A 23,093-nucleotide genomic window follows, 5' to 3' on the forward strand; every position below is an offset into this window, starting at 1 on the left:
TAGGATCTGAACATGTGATCTTCCACCAAATAAACCAACTAGCATCAACTACAAGGAGTAATCAACACTACCAGCAACCTACTAGCACCAATCCCGGACTTTGAGACAAGAATTGGATACAAGAGATGAACTAGGGTTTGGAGATGAGATGGTGTTGGTGAAGATGTTGATGGAGATTGCCCTCTCCCGATGAGAGGAGCGTTGGTGATGACGATGGTGATGATTTCCACCTCCCGGAGGGAAGTATCCCCGGCAGAACAGCTCTGCCGGAGCTCTAGATTGGTTCCGCCAAGGTTCCGCCTCGTGGTGGCGGAGTCTCATCCCAAAAAGTTCCTTCTGATTTTTTTCTCATCGAAAGACTTCATATAGCAGAAGATGGACGTCGGAGACCCACCAGGGGGGCCCACGAGGTAGGAGGCGCGCCCTAGGAGGGGGGGGTGCCCCCACCCTCGTGAGCAGGGTGTGGGACCCCCGGCCTTCATCTTTGGTGAGGATTTTTCTTTATTTATTTTAAGATGTTCCGTGGAGTTTCAGGACTTTTGGAGTTGCGCAGAATAGGTCTCTAATATTTGCTCCTTTTCCAGCCCAGAATTCCAGCTGCCGGCATTCTCCCTCCTTATGTAAACCTTGTAAAATAAGAGAGAATAGCCATAAGTATTGTGACATAAAGTGAAATAACAGTCCATAATGCAATAAATATCGATATAAAAGCATGATGCAAAATGGACGTATCAACTCCCCCAAGTTTAGACCTCGCTTGTCCTCAAGCGAAAAGCCGATAACAATAAATATGTCCTCATGTTTAGAGGTAGAGGCGTCGATAAAAATAAAATACGGACATGAAGGCATCATGATTATTCTCATAACAGCAACATATATAGATTTCGTCATATGATTACTTATGTTCAAGTGATGATCTATTCACAATGCAAAAGTATAAATCATAAACCTTATTGGGCTCCGACAAACTATAATCTCAGTCATTGAAGCAATTGCAATTTATCATAACATCGGAAAGAGTCTATGTCAGAGCTAAAAAGCAAGTCCACATACTCAACTATCATTTAGTCCTTCATAATTGCTAACACTCACACAATACTTATGGTTATGAAGTTTTAATCAGACATAGAGAAAGATAGGGGCTTATAGTTTTGCCCCACAACCTTTTACCTCAAGGGTAATGTCAACAATAATAATTCATGCTCCCCTATATCCAATTAGATATATATATATATATATATATATATATCAGGTTCTTTCCAACATGCTGAGCTTCCAAAGGATAAAATGAAAAAGGAAAGGTGAAGATCACCGTGACTCTTGCATAAGGTAGAAGATAATAATAAAAGATAGGCCCTTCACAGAGGGAAGCAGAGGTTGCCATGTGCTTTTATGGTTGGATGCACAAAATCTCAATGCGAAAGAACGTCACTTTATATTGCCCCTTGTGATATGAACCTTTATTATGCAGTCCGTCGCTTTTATTACTTCCACATCACAAGATCGTATAAATCTTATTTCTCCCACACCAATCAATCATACATATTTAGAGCAATTTTTATTGCTTTGCACCGATGACAACTTACTTGAAGGATCTTACTCAATCCATAGGTAGATATGGTGGACTCTCATGGCAAAACTGGTTTAAGGTTATTTGGAAGCACAAGTAGTATTTCTACTTGGTGCTGAGAATTTGGCTAGCATGAGGGGGAAAGGCAAGCTCAACAAGTTAGAGGATCCATGACAACATCCTTTATCTCAGATATAAGAAAGACATAACTCATTATGTTGTCTTCCTTGTCCAACATCAACCCTTTAGCATGTCATATTTTAATGAGTGCTCCCAATCATAAAAGATGTCAATGATAATATATCTATATGTGAAAACCCCTCTTTCCTTATTACTTCCTATTAATTGCAACAATGACCAAAGCTATGTCTGCCAACTCCCAACAACTTTTAATCATCATACTCTTTCTATGTGAAGTCATTACTCTCAATAAGATCAATATGAACTTTTTGTTTCTTTTTATTCTTTTCTTCTTTCTTTTATTCACCCAAGATCATGTCAAAATAATCAAGCCCTTGACTCAACACTAATCTTTATTATATATAGCTCACTGACTCGATTACAAAGAGAGATTATAAAGCAAAACTCAAAACTAGATCATGCCATAAACTTTATTCTACTATATCAAGATACTTCTAATAGGATCAAACTAAGAAAAACGATAAAGATAGGAGTTGTGATGGTGATACGATACCGGGGCACCTCCCCCAAGCTTGGCAGTTGCCAAGGGGAGTGCCCATACCCATGTGATTATATCTCCTTTGTCGGTGAAGAAGGTGGAGGTGACGGATAATCGCACATCGAGCGTAAGAGGTCCTCCAGCTTGCGAATAATGCCATTGAGTGCGACAATATGCTCCTTCAAAAAAATATTTTCTTGTGTGAGATACTTGTTTTGTATACGAGCTAACTCAATCATCTTGAAAGCTTCGATCTCAGTTGGGGTAAGAAGGTTATGATCAAGTTGAAGGATGTCTTTTGCTGTCGGAGCTTGATCCTCCGTGGTCTTCTTGATCCTTTCATCCTTGTTGACCCTCGTGGGTTCTTCCCTCTTCAGATCTATCTTCATTAGCCAAGCATCGTTGTCACCATTGTTGGAGGAGGGAGACGACATGATGCCTAGCCTGGAAAACCCTGACAGAAAACAACTCGAAACAAGAACAGAGGAGATTTGCGTGATACGGGAGTCAAAACCTTCGGGAGGTAATATAATGAATTTTTACCGACCAAAATACGTATCGTGCAACAAAACGGAGTCCGGAAGGCACACGAGGTTCTCATGAGGTAGGGGCGCGCCCACCACCCTCGTGGGGCCCTCGTGTCCTTCCCAGACTGCTACTTATTTTTCTATTTTTCTAAATATTCCAAGACGGAGAAATATTGCCTTAAAAATTGTTTTGGAGTCGGTTTACTTACCGTACCACATACCTATTCCTTTTCAGAGTCTGAAACGTTCCGGAAAGTGTCCCTTATGTATTCCTCCGGGGTTACGGTTTCAATAATATTGGTTTCAACATTTGTGGGATTACCTGAGATATAATGTTTGATTCTTTGACCGTTTACCACCTTCGGATTTGTGCCTTCGAAGTTGTTGATCTTTATGGCACCGGAACGATAGACCTCTTCTATAACATAGGGGCCTTCCCATTTAGAGAGAAGTTTTCCTACAAAAAATCTTAAACGAGAGTTGTATAGCAATACATAATAACCTACATTAAACTCATGCTTTTGTATCCTTTTGTCATGCCATCTTTTAACTTTTTCTTTAAACAACTTGGCATTTTCATAAGCTTGGGTTCTCCATTCATCGAGTGAGCTAATGTCAAATAACCTCTTCTCACCGTCAAGTTTAAAATCATAGTTGAGCTCTTTAATAGCCCAATATGCCTTATGTTCTAGTTCGAGAGGTAAGTGACATGCTTTTCCATAAACCATTTTATACGGAGACATACCCATAGGATTTTTGTATGCAGTTCTATAAGCCCATAATGCATCATCAAGTTTTTTGGACCAATTCTTTCTAAACCTATTAACAGTCTTTTGCAAAATTAATTTGATCTCTCTATTGCTCAACTCTACTTGACCACTAGACTGTGGGTGATAAGGAGATGCAATTCTATGATTAACATCATACTTAGCAAGCATTTTAAGGAAAGCACCATGAATAAAGTGTGAACCACCATCAGTCATTAAATATCTAGGGACTCCAAACCTCGGAAAAATAACTTCCTTAAGCATTTTAATAGAAGTGTTATGATCAGCACTACTAGTTGGAATAGCTTCTACCCACTTAGTAACGTAATCAACAGCAACTAAAATATGTGTGTATCTATTAGAGGCAGGAAAAGGTCCCATATAATCAAAGCCCCAAACATCAAACGGTTCAATAACAAGAGAATGATTCATAGGCATTTCTTGACGTCTACTAATATTACCAATTCTTTGACATTCATCACAAGACAAGACAAACTTACAGGCATCCTTGAAGAGAGTAGGCCAATAAAAACCAGATTGCAATACCTTATGTGCAGTTCTATCTCCAGCGTGGTGTCCTCCATAAGCCTCGGAATGACACTTGCGTAGAATCTGTTCCTGTTCATGCTCAGGTACACAACATCTAATAACACCATCTACTCCTTCTTTATAAAGATGTGGGTCATCCCAAAAGTAATGTCTGAAGTCATAGAAAAACTTTTTCTTTTGCTAGTATGTGAAGCTAGGTGGTATAAACTTAGCAACAATATAATTAGCATAATCAGCATACCATGGAGTACTACGAGAAGTACTTTTAACATTTAATTGTTCATCAGGAAAGCTATCATTAATAGGTAGTGGGTCATCAAGAACATTCTCTAACCTAGACAAGTTGTCTGCAACGGGGTTCTCAGCTCCCTTTCTATCAACAATATGCAAATCAAATTCTTGTAGCAAGAGAACCCATCTAATAAGTCTAGGTTTAGCATCTTTCTTTTCCATAAGGTATTTAATAGTAGCATGATCAGTGTGAATAGTTACTTTAGAATCAACAATATAAGGTCTGAACTTATCACAAGCAAATACAACTGCTAAAAGCTCTTTTTCAGTAGTAGCATAATTTCTTTGAGCATTGTCTAGAGTCTTACTAGCATAATGAATAACATTTAATTTCTTATCAACTCTTTGCCCTAGAACAGCACCTACAACATAATCACTAGCATCACACATAATTTCAAAGGGTAAATTCCAATCAGGTGGCTGAACAATAGGTGCAGAGACTAATGCTTTCTTAAGTATTTCAAATGCTTCTACACAATCATCATCAAAGACAAATGGTATATCTTTTTGCAATAAATTAGTCAGAGGCCGAGAAATTTTTGAGAAGTCCTTAATGAACCTCCTGTAAAATCCGACGTGACCAAGGAAACTTCTTATACCTTTGATGTCCTTGGGACATGGCATCTTTTCAATAGCATCGACCTTGGCTTTATCAACTTCAATACCTCTTTCAGAAACTTTATGCCCCAAGACAATACCTTCATTAACCATAAAGTGGCACTTTTCCCAATTCAAGACAAGATTAGTTTCTTCACATCTCTGCAAAACTCGATCAAGATTGCTCAAGCAATCATCAAAAGAGGAACCATAGACGGAAAAATCCTCCATGAAAACCTCACAAATCTTTTCACAAAAGTTAGAGAATATAGCCATCATGCATCTTTGAAAGGTAGCAGGTGCATTACATAAACCAAAAGGCATACGTCTATAAGCAAAAGTACCAAAAGGGCATGTAAAAGTAGTCTTTGATTGATCTCTAGCCGACACAGGTATTTGAAAGAAACCAGAATAACCATCTAGAAAGCAATAATGTGTATATTTGCATAATCTTTCTAGCATTTGATCGATAAAAGGTAAGGGGTAATGATCTTTCTTAGTGGCCTTATTTAATTTTACGGAAATCAATTACCATCCTATAACCTGTAATAATTCTTTGTGGAATCAATTCATCTTTATCATTAGGAACAACAGTAATACCTCCCTTCTTAGGGACACAATGGACAGGACTTACCCACTGACTATCAGCAACGGGATAAATTATACCTGCCTCCAGAAGCTTGAGTATTTCTTTTCTTACCACTTCTTTCATTTTAGGATTCAAACGTCGTTGAGGATCACGAACTGGTTTGTCATCTGCTTCCAAATTTATTTTATGTTGAGATAGAGTGGGACTAATGCCCTTAAGATCATCAAGAGTATATCCAATAGCAGCACGATGCTTCCTCAGAGTTTTCAATAATCTTTCTTCTTCATGCTCTGAAAGGTTAGCACTAATAATAACAGGATATATCTTCTTTTCATCAAGATAAGCATATTTAAGATTATCAGGCAAAGGTTTAAGCTCAAACACGGGATCACCCTTGGGTGGAGGAGGATCCCCTAAAATTTCAACATGCAAATTGTGTTGCAGAATAGGCTCCTGTTTAAAGAATACTTCATCTATTTCCCTTCTTTCATTCATGAACATATCATTTTCATGGTCTAGCAAATAGTGTTCTAAAGGATCACTAGGAGGTACGGCAATAGAAGCAAGACCAATAATCTCATCCTTACTAGGTAATTCTTCCTCACGATGTTTTTTACTAAATTTAGAGAAATTAAACTCATGAACCATATCATACAAGCCAATAGTAACAACATTCTTTTCGCAATCTATCCTAGCATTAACAGTGTTCAAGAAGGGTCTACCAAATATAATGGGACAAAAGCTATCTTGCGGAGAAGTAAGAACAAGAAAATCAGCAGAATATTTAGTTTTCCCACACAAGACTTCAACATCTCTAACAATTCCCATCGCTGAAATAGTATCTCTATTCGCAAGTTTAATTGTGACATCAATATCTTCTAATTCAGCAGGTGCAATTTCATGCTTGATTTCTTTATACAAGTCATAAGGTATAACACTAGCACTAGCACCCATATCACATAAGCCATGATAACAATGATCTCCTATTTTAACAGAAATAACAGGCACGCCTACCACAGGTCTATGTTTATCTTTAGCACAAGGTTTAGCAATTCTAGCAGTTTCACCTTCGAACTGAATAACATGCCCATCAATATTATCAGACAAGAGATCTTTAACAATAACAATATTAGGTTCTACTTTAACTTGCACAGGAGGTGTATAAGTTCTAATATTGCTTTTACGAACAACAGTTGAAGCTTTAGCATGATCCTTTATTCTAACAGGGAAAGGTGGTTTCTCAACATAAGAAGTAGGAACAATAGGATCATTATAAGTGACAGTCTTTTCTTCAAATTTAATAGGTGTAGCTACTTTTACTTCTATGGGAGGATGATATTTAAACCACTTCTCCTTAGGGAGATCAACATAAGTAGCAAAAGATTCACAGAAAGAAGCTACTATCTCGGAGTCAAGTCCATATTTAGTGCTAAACTTATGGAAAATATTGGTATCCATAAAAGATTTAACACAATCAAACTTAGGTGTCATACCTGACTCCTTACCTTCGTCGAGGTCCCAATCTTCAGAGTTGCGTTTAATTCTATCCAATAAATTCCATCTGAATTCAATAGTCTTCATCATAAAAGAGCCAACATAAGAAGTATCGAGCATGGTTTGATTATTATGAGAAAGCCGAGCATAAAAACTTTGCATAATTATTCCTCTCGAGAGCTCATGATTGGGGCATGAATATAACATTGATTTAAGCCTCCCCCAAGCTTGAGCGATGCTTTCTCCTTCGCGAGGCCAGAAATTATATATATAATTGCGATCACGATGAACAAGATGCATAGGGTAATACTTTTGATGAAATTCCAATTTCAATCTTTTATAGTTCCATGATCTTATATCATCACATAGCCTATACCATATCAATGTGTCTCCCTTCAAAGATAAAGGGAAGACCTTCTTCTTAGCAACATCATCGGGTACACCTGCAAGCTTAAATAATCCACAAACTTTATCCACATATATTAAGTGCTCATCAGGATGCTTTGTTCCATCTCCTGTAAAAGGGTTAGCTAGCAGTTTTTCCATCATACCCGAAGGAAATTCAAAAGGAGTTTCATTTTCAATAGGTTCAGTAGGTTGAGGAGAAACTCTTTGCTCTACTGGACGGGGTGAAGATACCCCGAACAAGCCCCTCAGAGAATTACTTTCCATAGTAGCAAGTGACAGTAAATTTCAGCACACTATATAAATTTTTCCTTACCAAATTCCACCTACCAAAGGCGCTACACTCCCTGGCAACAGCGCCAGAAAAGAGTCTTGATGACCCACAAGTATAGGGGATCTATCATAGTCCTTTCGATAAGTAAGAGTGTCGAACCCAACGAGGAACATAAGGAAATGATAAGCAGTTTTTAGCAAGGTATTCTCTGCAAGTACTGAAATAAGTGGTAACAGATAGTTTTGTGATAAGATAAATTGTAACGAGCAACAAGTAACAAAAGTAAATAAAGTGCAGCAAGGTGGCCCAATCCTTTTTGTAGCAAAGGACAAGCCGGAACAAACTCTTATAATAGGAAAAGCGCTCCCGAGGACACATGGGAATATCGTCAAGCTAGTTTTCATCACGTTCATATGATTCGCGTTCGATACTTTGATAATTTGATATGTGGGTGGACAGGTGCTTGGGTGCTGTTCTTACTTGAACAAGCGTCCCACTTATGATTAACCTCTATTGCAAGCATCTGCAACTACAACAAAAGTATTAAGGTAAACCTAACCATAGCATGAAACATATGGATCCAAATCAGCCCCTTACGAAGCAACGCATAAACTAGGGTTTAAACTTCTGTCACTCTAGCAACCCATCATCTACTTATTACTTCCCAATGCCTTTCTCTAGGCCCAAATAATGGTGAAGTGTTATGTAGTCGACGTTCACATAACACCACTAGAGGCTAGACAACATACATCTTATCAAAATATCAAACGAATACCAAATTCACATGACTACTAATAGCAAGACTTCTCCCTTGTCCTCAGGAGCAAACGTAATTACTCACAAAGCATATTAATGTTCATAACCAGAGGGGTAATAATATGCATATAGGATCTGAACATATGATCTTCCACCAAATAAACCAACTAGCATCAACTGCAAGGAGTAATCAACACTACTAGCAACCTACTAGCACCAATCTCGGACTTCGAGACAAGAATTGGATACAAGAGATGAACTAGGGTTTGGAGATGAGATGGTGCTGGTGTAGATCTTGATGGAGATTGCCCTCTCCCGATGAGAGGAGCGTTGGTGATGACGATGGTGATGATTTCCCCCTCCCAGAGGGAAGTATCCCCGGCAGAACAGCTCTGCCGGAGCTCTAGATTGGTTCCGCCAAGGTTCCACCTCGTGGCGGCGGAATCTCATCCCGAAAAGTTCCTTCTGATTTTTTTCTCATCGAAAGACTTCATATAGCAGAAGATGGACGTCGGAGACCCACCAGGGGGCCCACGAGGTAGGGGGCGCGCCCTAGGAGGGGGGCGCGCCCCCACCCTCATGAGCAGGGTGTGGGCCCCCTGGCCTTCATCTTTGGCAAGGATTTTTCTTTATTTATTTTAAGATGTTCCGTGGAGTTTGAGGACTTTTGGAGTTGCGCAGAATAGGTCTCTAATATTTGCTCCTTTTCCAGCCCAGAATTCCAACTGCCGGCATTCTCCCTCCTTATGTAAACCTTGTAAAATAAGAGAGAATAGCCATAAGTATTGTGACATAAAGTGAAATAACAGTCCATAATGCAATAAATATCGATATAAAAGCATGATGCAGAATGGACGTATCAAATACATATCAAGCAAGCATGCAAAGAGTATATGATCAGCGGAAAGTAAAGCATGCAACTTGCAAGAATGTAAAGGGAAGGGTTTGGAGAATTCAAATGCAATTGGAGACACAGATGTTTTTGTCGTGGTTTCGATAGGTGGTGCTATCGTACATCCACGTTGATGGAGACTTTAACCCACGGAGGGTAACGGTTGTGCGAGTCCACGGAGGGCTCCACCCACGAAGGGTCCACGAAGAAGCAACCTTGTCTATCCCATCATGGCCATCGCCCATGAAGGACTTGCCTCACTAGCGGTAGATCTTCACGAAGTAGGCGATCTCCTTGCCCTTACAAACTCCTTGGTTCAACTCCACAATCTTTGTCGGAGGCTCCCAAGTGACACCTAGCCAATCTAGGAGACACCACTCTCCAAGAAGTAACAAATGGTGTGTTGATGATGAACTCCTTGCTCTTGTGCTTCAAATGATAGTCTCCCCAACACTCAACTCTCTCTCACAGGATATGGATTTGGTGGAAAGAAGATTTGAGTGGAAAGCAACTTGGGGAAGGCTAGAGATCAAGATTCATATGGTAGGAATGGAATATCTTGGTCTCAACACATGAGTAGGTGGTTCTCTCTCAGAAAATGTGTATTGGAAGTGTAGGTATGTTCTGATGGCTCTCTCCATGAATGAAGAGTGAGTGGAGGGGTATATATAGCCTCCACACAAAATCTAACCGTTACACACAATTTACCAATCTCGGTGGGACCGAATTGAGAAACTCGGTCGGACCGATTTAGCAAACCTAGTGACCGTTAGGGTTTTCGGTGGACCAACTGGATCAACTCGGTGGGACCTATGTGCTAGGGTTAGGGTAAATCCAAAACTCAGTTTGACCGATTACTCAAACTCGGTGGGACCGATTTGGGTAATAAGTGAAACAGAGAGTTGGCCAAGCAAACTCGGTGGGGCCGATTGCATATCTCGGTGGGACCGAAAATATTGCAATAGGTAACAGAGAGTTTGCAAGCCCATCTCGGTGAGACCGAGATCCCATCGGTGAGACCGAACTGATTAGGGTTTCTGGCGGTGGCTATGTCAACTGAACTCGGTGGCTCCGGATAGAAAGAATCGGTGGGGCCAAGTTTGACTTTTGGTTTAGGACATATTTGGAAGTGAGAAAGTGGTTGAGGGCTTTGGAGCATATCACTAAGCACTTTGAGCAAGCAAGCCATTAAGCAACACCTCATCCCTTCTGAATAGTATTGGCTTTCCTATAGACTCAATGTGATCTTGGATCACTAAAATAGAAAATGTGGAGTCTTGAGCTTGGAGATTGAGCCAATCCTTTGTCCTTAGCATTTTGAAGGGGTTCCACATCCTCTAGTCCATGCCACTTCATTGTTGAACTTATCTGAAACATACTAGGTAAAAGTGTAAGTCCAACAAGAGATATGTTGTCATTAATTATCAAAACCACCTAGGGAGCACTTGTGCTTTCAATCTCCCCCTTTTTGGTAATTGATGGCAACATACATCAAAGCTTTAGATAAGGATATAGAGAATAGCAAGTAAAGCTTTGGAAAGACATGTAACAAGCATAGGCTCCCCCTACATGTATGCAAACATGTGAATATGGTATATAGAAGCATGTGAGAACATAACCATGACAGAATAGCAATGTGTTACATGTATCTTATATGCATCAGAGCAAATGATGAAAATATGAGAAATGTACCTTCATGCCCATGAGTCCTTGCAAATAGTATGTACATCAGCAAGAATTTCTCATACACATGACTATGATGCATATACTTACCTTGTGGTCTTGAGTTGGCTAGGATGGGATGAGCCTGCGTAAATAAGGTTAGATAACACAGATGCACCCACTAGCTAGAGCAAAAAAAAAGAAGCTACACGAGTACCAAGACTGGGCTGACATGTAGAGTGAGTACAGAGTACCACGATAGATATTGACATGTCCCCAAAGAGAAGGATATGCAATGAATTTAAGAAATTTATTTCCCTTGGAAGTCTTGCTCCCCCTGAATCTAGCATGGGATACTGGGAGAAGATAGGGAATAGAAAAACAGAGCTCAAAGAACAAATGAACAGAGCTAATGCAAATAAGCACATATGAACATGTCTTTCCCCCAAGAAGACATGTGGCATCTCTCCTCTTGAACATCAAGCATCTGGGATCCTTGAAGATTACTCTTTCCTGGAGTATTCCCTCCCCCTAGAGATCTCTCCCCCTAGAGATATGATTAAGCTTTGATGTGATCTCTCTCTCCCCCTTTGACATCAATTTCCAAGAAGGGTCTTCTGGAATTTGTTGTGAATGGGTTCGGTCCTTGAATCACAGTACAAAGCATTAAGGTAAATGTGATGCTTGCAGAGGACAAGATTCATTGAGTGGAGCTGGATCAAGAAAAAAACAGGAATAAATGGCAAAATGTTTTTCCTGTAGTGAAATCGGTGTCACCAGGTTGTATGCTTTGGTTGCTCCGAAAATCTTCGGTTAGACCGGAAACATGAAACCGGTGGAACTGAGTTCATCACAGAGAAAAACACTTGTCACCTTAGCTCACTAGACAAATAAGATCTCACAAAGATTTGTAATGAATTTGATGCAGAAAATGCAGAACAAAAAGCAAAGAAAAGAAACTAAAAGATCTAGATGAAGTTTTTTTGAAAGGGGAAAAAATATGCATGAGACAAATGCAAGAGCACCGAAAAGAACACAAGGAAACTTCATCTAGAGATGGTCGGCGACAAAGTCACCTATGTTAGAGTACATTGACTTAGGAGTCAAGTGAGATCACTTGATCATAGGTCATACTCATCGTTTAAGCTCAAAATGGGGTTACCATTTTTCGTTTAAGTATCTTGATGTATTCACATCTTGTCGAGTTGCTTTGACTCATGACTTTGAGTAAAGCTACTCTAAGATGGAATAACATACCTTGGGTGGCGGTGTTGATCTTGATCATGTAGTTGAACTTGTGTGGGTTGCTCAAGGTTGATGTAGCCCATCAAGAGTTGGGAGCACCCTTTGGATTTTGAGTTCATCTACCTACATGGGTTAGTTTTCGCAAGGAAGAGCACTTGTGTATCCAACATGACAATCATGGGACTCAACATAGAATTTGTCAAAGGATATGTTTGAGAGGTTTCGTGCTTCCTTGTCATCAACCACCATTGTGTAGAGACTTGGTGATGTAGAGATTGCTCAAGATGTGAGTGAGTTGCAATCTCATAGAGTTAGATTCATCCATGTACCTACAAGGGTTAGATAACATGCAAGATGCAAATTTTCAAGACATAAGATAATCATCATAGGATAAATATCAAGTGATTAGTCGTAAGCTCAAGTCTTGCATGTATCCAATGGAGTTCCTACTCCAAGTTTGAAGCATCAATGATGTTCAATTCACCTCTTAACCTGCAAAACGCTTTCTCATCAAGTGGTTTAGTAAATATATCCGCTAATTGCTTATCGGTGCGAACATGCTTAAGGATTATGTCACCCTTAGCAACATGATCTCGAATGAAATGATGACGAACTTCAATATGCTTAGTTCGAGAGTGTTGCACGGGATTGTGAGCAATCTTGATAGCACTTAATTTTCACAAAGTAATGGAACATGTTTCACATATATCCCATAATCTTTAAGAGTTTGGGTCATCCAGAGTAATTGAGCACAACATGAACCAGCGGCAATGTATTCCGCTTCGGCGATGGATAAGGATACCGAGTTTTGTTTCTTGGAAGACAAAGACACAAGAGATCTACCAAGGAATTGACAAGTACCCTAAGTGGACTTTCTATCAACCTTGTCACCGGCATAGTCCGAGTCGGAGTAGCCAACAAGATCAAAGGAAGCCCTCTTTGGATACCAAATGCCAAAATTTGGTGTATGTATTAGGTATCTCACTATCCTCTTCACGGCCTTAAGATGACATTCCTTAGGAGCAGCTTGATATCGTGCACACATGCACACACTTAGCATGATATCGGGACGTGAAGCACATAGATATAACAATGAACCAATCATAGAGTGGTAAACCTTTTGATCAACTGGTTCACCATCTTTGGTCAAATCAAGATGACCACTAGTAGGCATGGGTGTAGTCATACCTTTGCATTCTTGCATATTGAACTTCTTGAATAAGTCCTTGGTGTACTTCGTTTGAGAGACAAAGGTGCCTTCCTTAGTTTGCTTGATTTGCAAACCAAGAAAGAATTTGAGTTCACTCATCATAGACATCTCAAACTTCTCCGACATTAGCTTCCCAAACTTTTCACTAAAATGAGGGTTAGTTGATCCAAATATAATATCATCGACATAAATTTGGCATACAAATAGTTCTCCATTAACCCTTTTAGTAAAAAGAGTAGAATCTATTTTTCCAATTTCAAAGCCTTTTTCAATAAGGAACTTGGTCAAGCATTTATACCATGCTCTAGGAGCTTGTTTAAGACCATAAAGGGCTTTATGAAGTTTGTAGACATGATTAGGTTTCTTAGGATTGACAAAGCCGGGAGGTTGCATAACATAAACTTCCTCCTCAATTTCACCATTTAGAAAAGCACTTTTAATGTCCATTTGGTACAAAGTGATATCATTGTGATTAGCATAGGCAAGTAAGATGCGAATGGACTCAAGTCTAGCAACGGGAGCATATGTCTCACCATAGTCCATACCTTCGACTTGTGTGTAGCCTTGGGCGACGAGACGTGCTTTGTTGCGAACCACTTGTTCATCTTCATCTTGCTTGTTGCGAAACACCCATTTGGTACCGATGATGTTGTGGTTGTTGTCAGGCTTCTCGACCAATGTCCACACTTGATTTCTCTCAAAGTTGTGTAGCTCTTCATGCATAGCGTTTATCCAGTCCGGATCCTCCAATGCTTCTTCAACCTTCATAGGTTCAACTCTAGAGATGAATGAGTAATGTTCACAAAAGTTAGCCAAACGAGTTTTAGAGAGAGTGATTCTCCTGGTTTGGATATCATTGTAGATTTTCTCCACGGGATGATCTTTAGCAATTCTTGCTCGAACTCATGAAAGCTTTTGCTTGGGTCTTGGTTGAACATCTTCTTCATCTTGTTCTTCTTCTTGGCCTTCTTCATTGTTAGGGTTGTCGTTCTCTTTTCATGGTGGAGAAGGAGGTTGTTGATGTTCTTGGTGCACTTCCTCGTTTTCTTCATCTTGGTGTGTCCCACTCGTGGATGCTTCCGTATCAACTCTTGGTTCACCTTGTCGTGAGGTAGAAGCTTCCACTTGGACGGACGAGGTACTCTCCTTCACCTCCGTTGGACGAATGTTGCCAATAGACAAGGCTTGGATTGCTTCTGAGGATTCTTTGTCTCCTACATCAATTGGCAATTGCTCTACTTGCGAGCCGTTAGATTCATCAAACTTCACATCTACCGTTTCTTCAACCTTTCGGGTGAAATTGTTGTAGACACGGTATGTGTGAGAGTTTGAGCCATAACCAAGCAGGAAACCTTCATGAGACTAGGAGCAAATTTAGAACGACAATGCTTATCAAGAATGTAGCACTTTGAGCCGAATACTCAAAAGTATCCAACTTGGGGTTTGTTACCGGTGAGGAGCTCGTATGCCGTCTTGCCGAGTAGCTTGTGAAGATACAAGCGATTTGTTGCATGACAAGCTGTCTCAACCGCTTCCGCCCAAAAGTGTTTTGGCGTCTTGTACTCATCAAGCATCGTTCTTGCCATCTCGATAAGAGTCTGGTTCTTCCTCTCAACGACTCCATTTTGTTGAGGTGTGTACGTAGCCGAGAACTCATGTGTAATCCCTTCTTCGTCAAGAAAGGTGTTCACATTTGCGTTCTTGAACTCCATTCCATTGTCGCTCTGAACCTTCTTGATCTTCATGTCAAATTGATTTTGGGCCTTCCTAGCAAAGTTTTTGAAGATCTTTTGGACCTGCGATTTGTCATCAATAAATAACACCCACATAAATCTTGAAAAATCATCAACTATGACTAGACCAAATGAGTTACCACCGAGACTCTTGTAGGCATTTGGACCAAAGAGATCCATGTGAAGTAGCTCGAGTGGTCTTCTTGTGGTCATGATGTTCTTAGCGCGATGACTTCCTCCAACTTGTTTCCCTGCTTGACAAGCACTACAAAGTCTATCCTTGTCAAATATGACATCGTTAACGCCAAGGATATGATTTCCTTTAATGAGTTTGTCAAGGTTTTGCATGCCCACATGGCCTAGCCTTCTATGCCACAACCAGCCTTTAGAAGATTTAGCAATTAAGCAAGTTCTAGGTTGAGCCTTTTTAGTGAAATCAACAATGTAAAGATCTCCTCTATGTATACCGGTAAAGACCATTTTATGATTATCTCTACGAAACACTTGGCAGTCTACTTCAGTAAATAGGACATTGAAACCGAAATCAGCAAGTCTAGATACTGAAAGTAAATTGTAGCCAAGAGATTCAACGAGCATGACATTTTGTATGGAGCTATCATGTGAGATGGCCACCTTACCAAGGCCAACCACCTTACCCTTTGAGTTATCACCAAAGGTGACATATTTTCGAGGGCCATCGTTTTCAGCAAGCTCACGGAACATATCTTTATCTCCGATCATATGATCAGTACATCCACTATCAAGGACCCATTCCTTTCCTCCAGCCATGTAGCCGCGAAGATTTGCCATAAGACCAAAGTGTCTCATCACATCATCGAGATCATAGTCACTATCATCATCCTCATCATAGTATCCATTTTCAACATCATTTTGTGATTGATCAATTCCTAGAGAGGGTAATTCATTAGATAAATGATCATTTCTATAGTTATCTTTATGAATTCTAATAGCTCTGGAAATGATATTGCTGATGATTCCAACATCTCCTTTGGCACTCGTAAGATTTGTAAGCTCAAATAAGTAGTCACCAAATTTGGGATCATTGGAACTCATCTTAATCAAGGCAATAGACTTATGGAGGATTTCATCTAGATCTTTCAAGGAATAATTTGGAAAGAGTTCCTCATGAAATTTCCATATGGTGTAGGCACACTTAAGAGTAGGCAAACATCCAATCAAGTTTCTAGGCAAGCCTCTAGTGATAAGATTAACAGTTCTAAGATTGCGAATCATGTCAATTGACTCATCAAGGGTAGGATGCATGGTATTAACATGAGGTGCACAAGGGCTAGCAATGTACTTGTTCAAATGATATTCATTGAAAATCTCAAGCATTTCATTTTTCCACTCATGAAAATATTCTCCATCAAGAATAGGCACTCTATGTCTAAGACTCCCCAAAGTAGACACATCCATCTTCCTCCAAAGGTGTTTAAACCAAGGCAATGGAGACCAAAGCTCTAATACCAATTGAAAGGATTGAGAAGAGGTGTCTAGAGGGGGGGGTGATTAGACACTAAGTACAAAAAGTTACAGTTTTTAACTTCTTTAAGTTGAAGTGGAGTTTTGGCACAAGTTTAACAAGCATAATACATATCAAGCAAGCATGCAAAGAGTATATGAGCAGCGGAAAGTAAAGCATGCAACTTTCAAGAATGTAAAGGGAAGGGTTTGGAGAATTCAAACGCAATTGGAGACACGGATGTTTTTGTCATGGTTCCGATAGGTGGTGCTATCGTACATCCACGTTGATGGAGACTTCAACCCACAGAGGGTAACGGTTGCGCGAGTCCACGGAGGGCTCCACCCACGAAGGGTCCACGAAGAAGCAACCTTGTGTATCCCATCATGTCCATCGCCCACAAAGGACTTGCCTCACTAGCGGTAGATCTTCACGAAGTTGGCGATCTCCTTGCCCTTACAAACTCCTTGGTTCAACTCCACAATCTTTGTCGGAGGCTCCCAAGTGACACCTAGCCAATCTAGGAGACACCACTCTCCAAGAAGTAACAAATGGTGTGTTGATGATGAACTCCTTGCTCTTGTGCTTCAAATGATAGTCTCCCCAACACTCAACTCTCTCTCACAGGATATGGATTTGGTGGAAGGAAGATTTGAGTGGAAAGCAACTTGGGGAAGGCTAGAGATCAAGATTCATATGGTAGGAATGGAATATCTTGGTCTCAACACATGAGTAGGTGGTTCTCTCTCAGAAAATGTGTATTGGAAGTGTAGGTATGTTCTGATGGCTCTCTCCACGAATGAAGAGTGAGTGGAGGGGTATATATAGCCTCCACACAAAATCTAACCGTTACACACAATTTACCAATCTCGGTGGGACCGAATTGAGAAACTCAGTCGGACCGATTTAGCAAACCTAGTGACCGTTAGGGTTTTCGGTGGGACCGACTGGATTAACTCGGTGGGACCGATGTGCTAGGGTTAGGGTAAATCCAAAACTCGGTTTGACCGATTACTCAAACTCGGTGGGACCGATTTGGGTAATAAGTGAAACAGAGAGTTGGCCAAGCAAACTCGGTGGGGCCGATTGCATATCTCGGTGGGACCGAAAATATTGCAATAGGTAACAGAGAGTTTGCAAGCCCATCTCGGTGAGACCGAGATCCCATCGGTGAGACCAAACTGATTAGGGTTTCTGGCAGTGGCTATGTCAACTGAACTCGGTGGCTCCGGATAGAAAGAATCGGTGGGGCCGAGTTTGACTTTTGGTTTAGGACATATTTGGAAGTGAGAAAGTGGTTGAGGGCTTTGGAGCATATCACTAAGCACTTTGAGCAAGCAAGCCATTAAGCAACACCTCATCCCTTCTTAATAGTATTGGCTTTCTTATAGACTCAATGTGATATTGGATCACTAAAATAGAAAATGTGGAGTCTTGAGCTTGGAGCTTGAGCCAATCCTTTGTCCTTAGCATTTTGAAGGGGTTCCACATCCTCTAGTCCATGCCACTTCATTGTTGATCCTATCTGAAACATACTAGGTAAAAGTGTTAGTCCAACAAGAGATATGTTGTCATTAATTACCAAAACCACCTAGGGAGCACTTGTGCTTTCACACCGCCGCGTGCCTCAACACTCATCGGACTGCATACATCGGTATGTATTATTTTCAATAAGTCACTAGCTCGCTCCATTGTTCTGAGAACGGAGTTTTAGTCATCTTACCCATGAGGCATGGTTCGCTAGTATCAAATGATTCATAATCAAGTGATTCCAAAATTCCACCAGCATGGAGTTTCTTCATGCACTTTACACCAATATGAACTAAACGGAAGTGCCACAAGTATGTTGCACTATCATTATCAACATTGCATCTTTTGGCATCAATATTATGAATATGTGTATCACTACAATCAAGATTCAACAAGAATAAACCATTCATCAAAGGTGCATGACCATAAAAGATATTACTCATATAAATAAAACAACCATTATTCTCCGATTTAAATTAATAACCATCTCATGATAAACAAAATCCAGATATAATGTTCATGCTCAATGCTGGCACCAAATAACAATTACTGAGGTCTAAAACTAATCTCGAAGGTAGATGTAGAGGTAGCGTGCCGACGGCGATCACATCGACCTTGGAACCATTCCTGACGCGCATCATCACCTTGTCCTTACCAATCTTCATTTATTCTGCAGCTCCTGTTTCGAGTTACAAATAAGAGTAGTTGAACCAGTATCAAATACCCAGGCGCTACTACGAGCATTGGTAAGGAACACATCAATAACATGTATATCAAATATACCTTTGTTCACTTTGGCAGCCTTCTTATCTGCCAAGTATTTGGGGCGGTTCCGCTTCCAATGACCATTTCCCTTGAAGTAGAAGCACTCAGTTTCAGGCTTGGGTCCAGCTTTGGGTTTCTTCACGGGAGTGGAAACTTGCTTTCCCTTCCTCTTGAAGTTCCCTTTCTTTCCCTTGCCCTTTTTCTTGAAACTAGTGGACTTATTAACCATCAAAACTTGATGCTCCTTCTTGATTTCTACCTCCATGGCCTTAAGCATTACGAAGAGCTCAGGGATCGTTTTCGTCATCCCTTGCATATTATAGTTCATCACGAAGCCTTTGTAGCTTGGTGGCAGTGACTGAAGAACTCTCTCAATAACACTCTCAATTGGAAGATCAATTCCTAGCTGAGTCAAGTGGTTATGATATCCAGACATTTTGAGTATGTGTTCACTGGCAGAACTATTCTCCTCCATCTTATAGCTATAGAACTTGTTGGAGACTTCATATCTCCCAACCCGGGCATTAGCTTGAAATATCAATTTCAGCTCTTGGAACATCTCATATGCTCTATGGCATTCAAAACGTCTTTGAAGTCCTGGTTCTAAGCCGTAAAGCATAGCACACTGAACTATTGAGCAGTCATCAGATCGAGCTTGCCAGACGTTCATAACATCTGCAATAGCTCCTGCAGCAGGTATGTCACCTAGCAGTGCATCAAGGACATAATTCTTCCGTGCAACAATGAGGATAATCCTCAAGTTATGGATCCTATCCGTGTAGTTGCTACCATCATCTTCCAACTTAGATTTCTCTAGGAACGCACTAAAATTCAGGGTAACGGTAGCACGGACCATTGATCTATAACATAGATATGCAAAAACTATTAAGACTAAGTTCATGGTACATTAAGTTCAATTAATCAAATTACTAAGGTTTTTTACATCTATGCCCCTGGTTCCTTAGCCATACTCATTCATCCCCACGCTCTTAGCATTTGCTCACTTTTCCCCACTCTTGTCTGAAACCCTCAGAAATGGTCACAAACGGTGGATGCCGTCGGGTCAGTGCTTTGACCGTTAACTCTGATGAGTGGGGCCGCGTAGGAGTGCATGCAACTGACCGCGGTCGTGGGATAGCACGTGTCCATGGGACGTGCCAAAAACATCCCATCGTATAAGGGGGGAACCACCACCTACGGGCACATCACCCCTACCATTTCCCCCCAAATCCCCTCCCTGCTGCATCGTCTCCCTCTCTCCCACCGCATCGTCTCGCTCTCCTCCACCGCAACATCTTGCTCTCCCCCAATGCATCCTCTTCCTCACCTTCATCGCCTCCCTCATACCGATGGTGAACGCTCATGGCGACACCGGTGCGGCGGCCAGAGATCTGCAGGACGCGGTGACCCCGGCAGATGCAGTGCAGGACGTTGGCGGCGTCTGTCGGTGTCAAAACCGGCCGATCTCGGGTAGGGGGTCCCAAACTATGCATCTGAGGATCGAAGGTAACAGGAGACAAGGGAGACATGATGTTTACCCAGGTCCGGGCCCTCTTAATGGAGGTAAAACCCTACGTCCTGCTTGATTGTATTTGATGAGTATATGGGTTACAGGAGTTGATCTACCTCGAGATCTAAATGGCTAAACCCTATATGTCTAGCCTATATGTTTCTCTTAGCCTCTACGGACGAAACCCTCTGGTTTATATAGACACCAGAGGGGCCTAGGGTTGTACAGAGTCGGTTTACAGAGAAAGGAAACTACACATCCGGGCGTTAAGCTTGCCATCCATGCAAAGGAGAGTCCCACCCGGACATGGGGGAAGGTCTTCTATCTTGTATCTTCATGGCCCATCAGTCTGGCCCATGCTACACAGCTCGGACATCCGAGGACCCCATAATCCAAGACTCCCTCAGTAGTCCCTGAACTTGCCTTCAATGACGATGTAATATTCGGCCCATGTCTCCAGCTTTGCAAGGCGGGTTCTTCATTATAATCCGGTCCAATGATAATCCATCGATAACCTTAATGTATTTTACGACCCCCCCCCCGACGATGCTTCGATTTCCGTGTTGGGTGAATATGAACGGTCCATGCTTTTTCGTAAATAAGCCCTTCAGCACACTCGGATGGCGCCTATATGAAGAGATATGGATCTCCAAAGGCCATCTCACATCGCGCAGAAGAAAAAACCGCCAAGTCTAGCCACAAAACCAAGCCTTCCATCATGGTCGGCATCCCAGGCTACTCTTCGCGCCCCATGGCCCTCAAGAGGGTGATTGGCAGAGTTGCTTCATGCCTCATCTTCAACTAAGCCGGCTCCAGACGCAGGGCTACCTTCCCCTCGCAGATCTAGTTCCCGTTCAAGCGGGATTATACTCAATAGGCAATGACGCGATAGCTGAGAACTTCCCCAACCCTAATAAGGAGGATAGGGTGTGCTTCGTCCCAATTCTGTTACGGGGCCTGGGATTTCCAATCCATCCCTTCCTCCGGGGGTTATTGGAATTTTATGGCATCCAACTGCACAACCTCACCCCAGGTTCAATTCTGCACATCTCAGGCTTTGTCGCCCTCTGCAAGCTATTCCTAGGTATTGAGGCCCATTTTGGATTATGGAGGAAATTCTTCTACCTCGTTCCCCGCCACCAAGGGGGTTCCATATTTGAAGTGGGTGGCACCGAAGTATGGCGTATTGCCGGATCTGGATACCCTGTAGGAACACCTAAAGAAGCATACCCGCACTGGTCTTCAGAGTGATTCTATATGGACGATGTTCCGCTGCCGGATCCAGTCAGGCGCGGTCTCCCTGAATTTTCCAGCGCTCCTCTAAAGAAGCGCCTCAACTGGCGTTCCCGGAGTCCCAAAGAAGAGGACAGTGCGGAGATACAGAGGTTGGTCGGCAAGGTCAGGCTGCTCGCCCACTCCGAACTCTCAATAGTTGAGGTCATGGTGATTGCAATAAAGAGGTGCATGCAGCCTCTTCAATCCAGAGTAACTCCCTTATGGTGTTACAATGGAGAAGACGACGCGTCCTGCTACAGACGGCAGGGTCCGGATACCCCAGCCGAACTGGCTTCAATTTTGGCCGATCTATACAAGGGCGAAAAAGAAGATTTTCTCTGGTTAAACTGTCAAGAGGCCTATTCCATGTACACCCCTATTAAATGGATAAGATCTTGATTCGTCTGTGCTTATTTTACTGCATTGCAGACACTAATCGAATGTACTTTTTGTTGCCACCAACTAGTCATGGAGGAGGATGACCGAGGACGTCTACTGTCCTGCTCCCCAACCGAAGGATCATAATCGTGGTGAAGATCCTGGCTTTTGTGAGGATTCGGATGGGATATAGAATTCGACGATGGGATATTCTATTAGGCGAGCTTTGACAGTTCGGAAGTGGCCATCATCGCCGACTACCCTCGCCTTTACCCATTCTGCATTGTGAGTATCCAGAGGCTTCTTAAGAAGAGATCCTCATCTGTATCCTTGCCTGTTGTACTGATCTAGATTTTAACAAGATTGACGCTCTAGGGACCGTATCTCCTCGAGGGCGGCCCCCACACAAGTCCGTTGTTCAAAACGAAAAGGGACCGTGAGTACTGTGGAGACCTCATAGTCTTCCAAGAGGTATGTATGCTTTAATGCATGCCTAGGCATGGGTCCGGATTGTTGAGAGTCTCCCCTTTTTGTCTATTAATCTTTAGGAGGAGTACGCGACAGACGGTGGGAAAACGCCCGATGAGCCAAATGTCCCCTAATCCGGTGCCGAGCTCATCAGCTAGGACGCAAGCCGATGCCACACTTGTTCCGCCTCCTCAAGAGGATACGGATGACATGTTGAGCATGAATTCTGAAGTGGAGAGCGTGATGAATCACCGTCGATTAAAGGAAGCTATGCATGCTCCATTCTTGTCCGAACAAGAATTCGCCGCACTGAGTTCGACAGATGCATATATCCGAGCCACTCGAGGTGGTCTTGCCAGAGTTATTCAGCTATTCTCAAAGAATATACAGGTAAAATTTGACACAATTTTGCATAGTCATATACCAGTAGCCCCCGAGACTTAA

Source organism: Triticum urartu, chromosome 1A, assembly GCF_056163025.1.
Source record: "Triticum urartu cultivar PI428250 chromosome 1A, HENAU_Tu73, whole genome shotgun sequence".
NCBI classification, from domain to species: domain Eukaryota; kingdom Viridiplantae; phylum Streptophyta; class Magnoliopsida; order Poales; family Poaceae; genus Triticum; species Triticum urartu.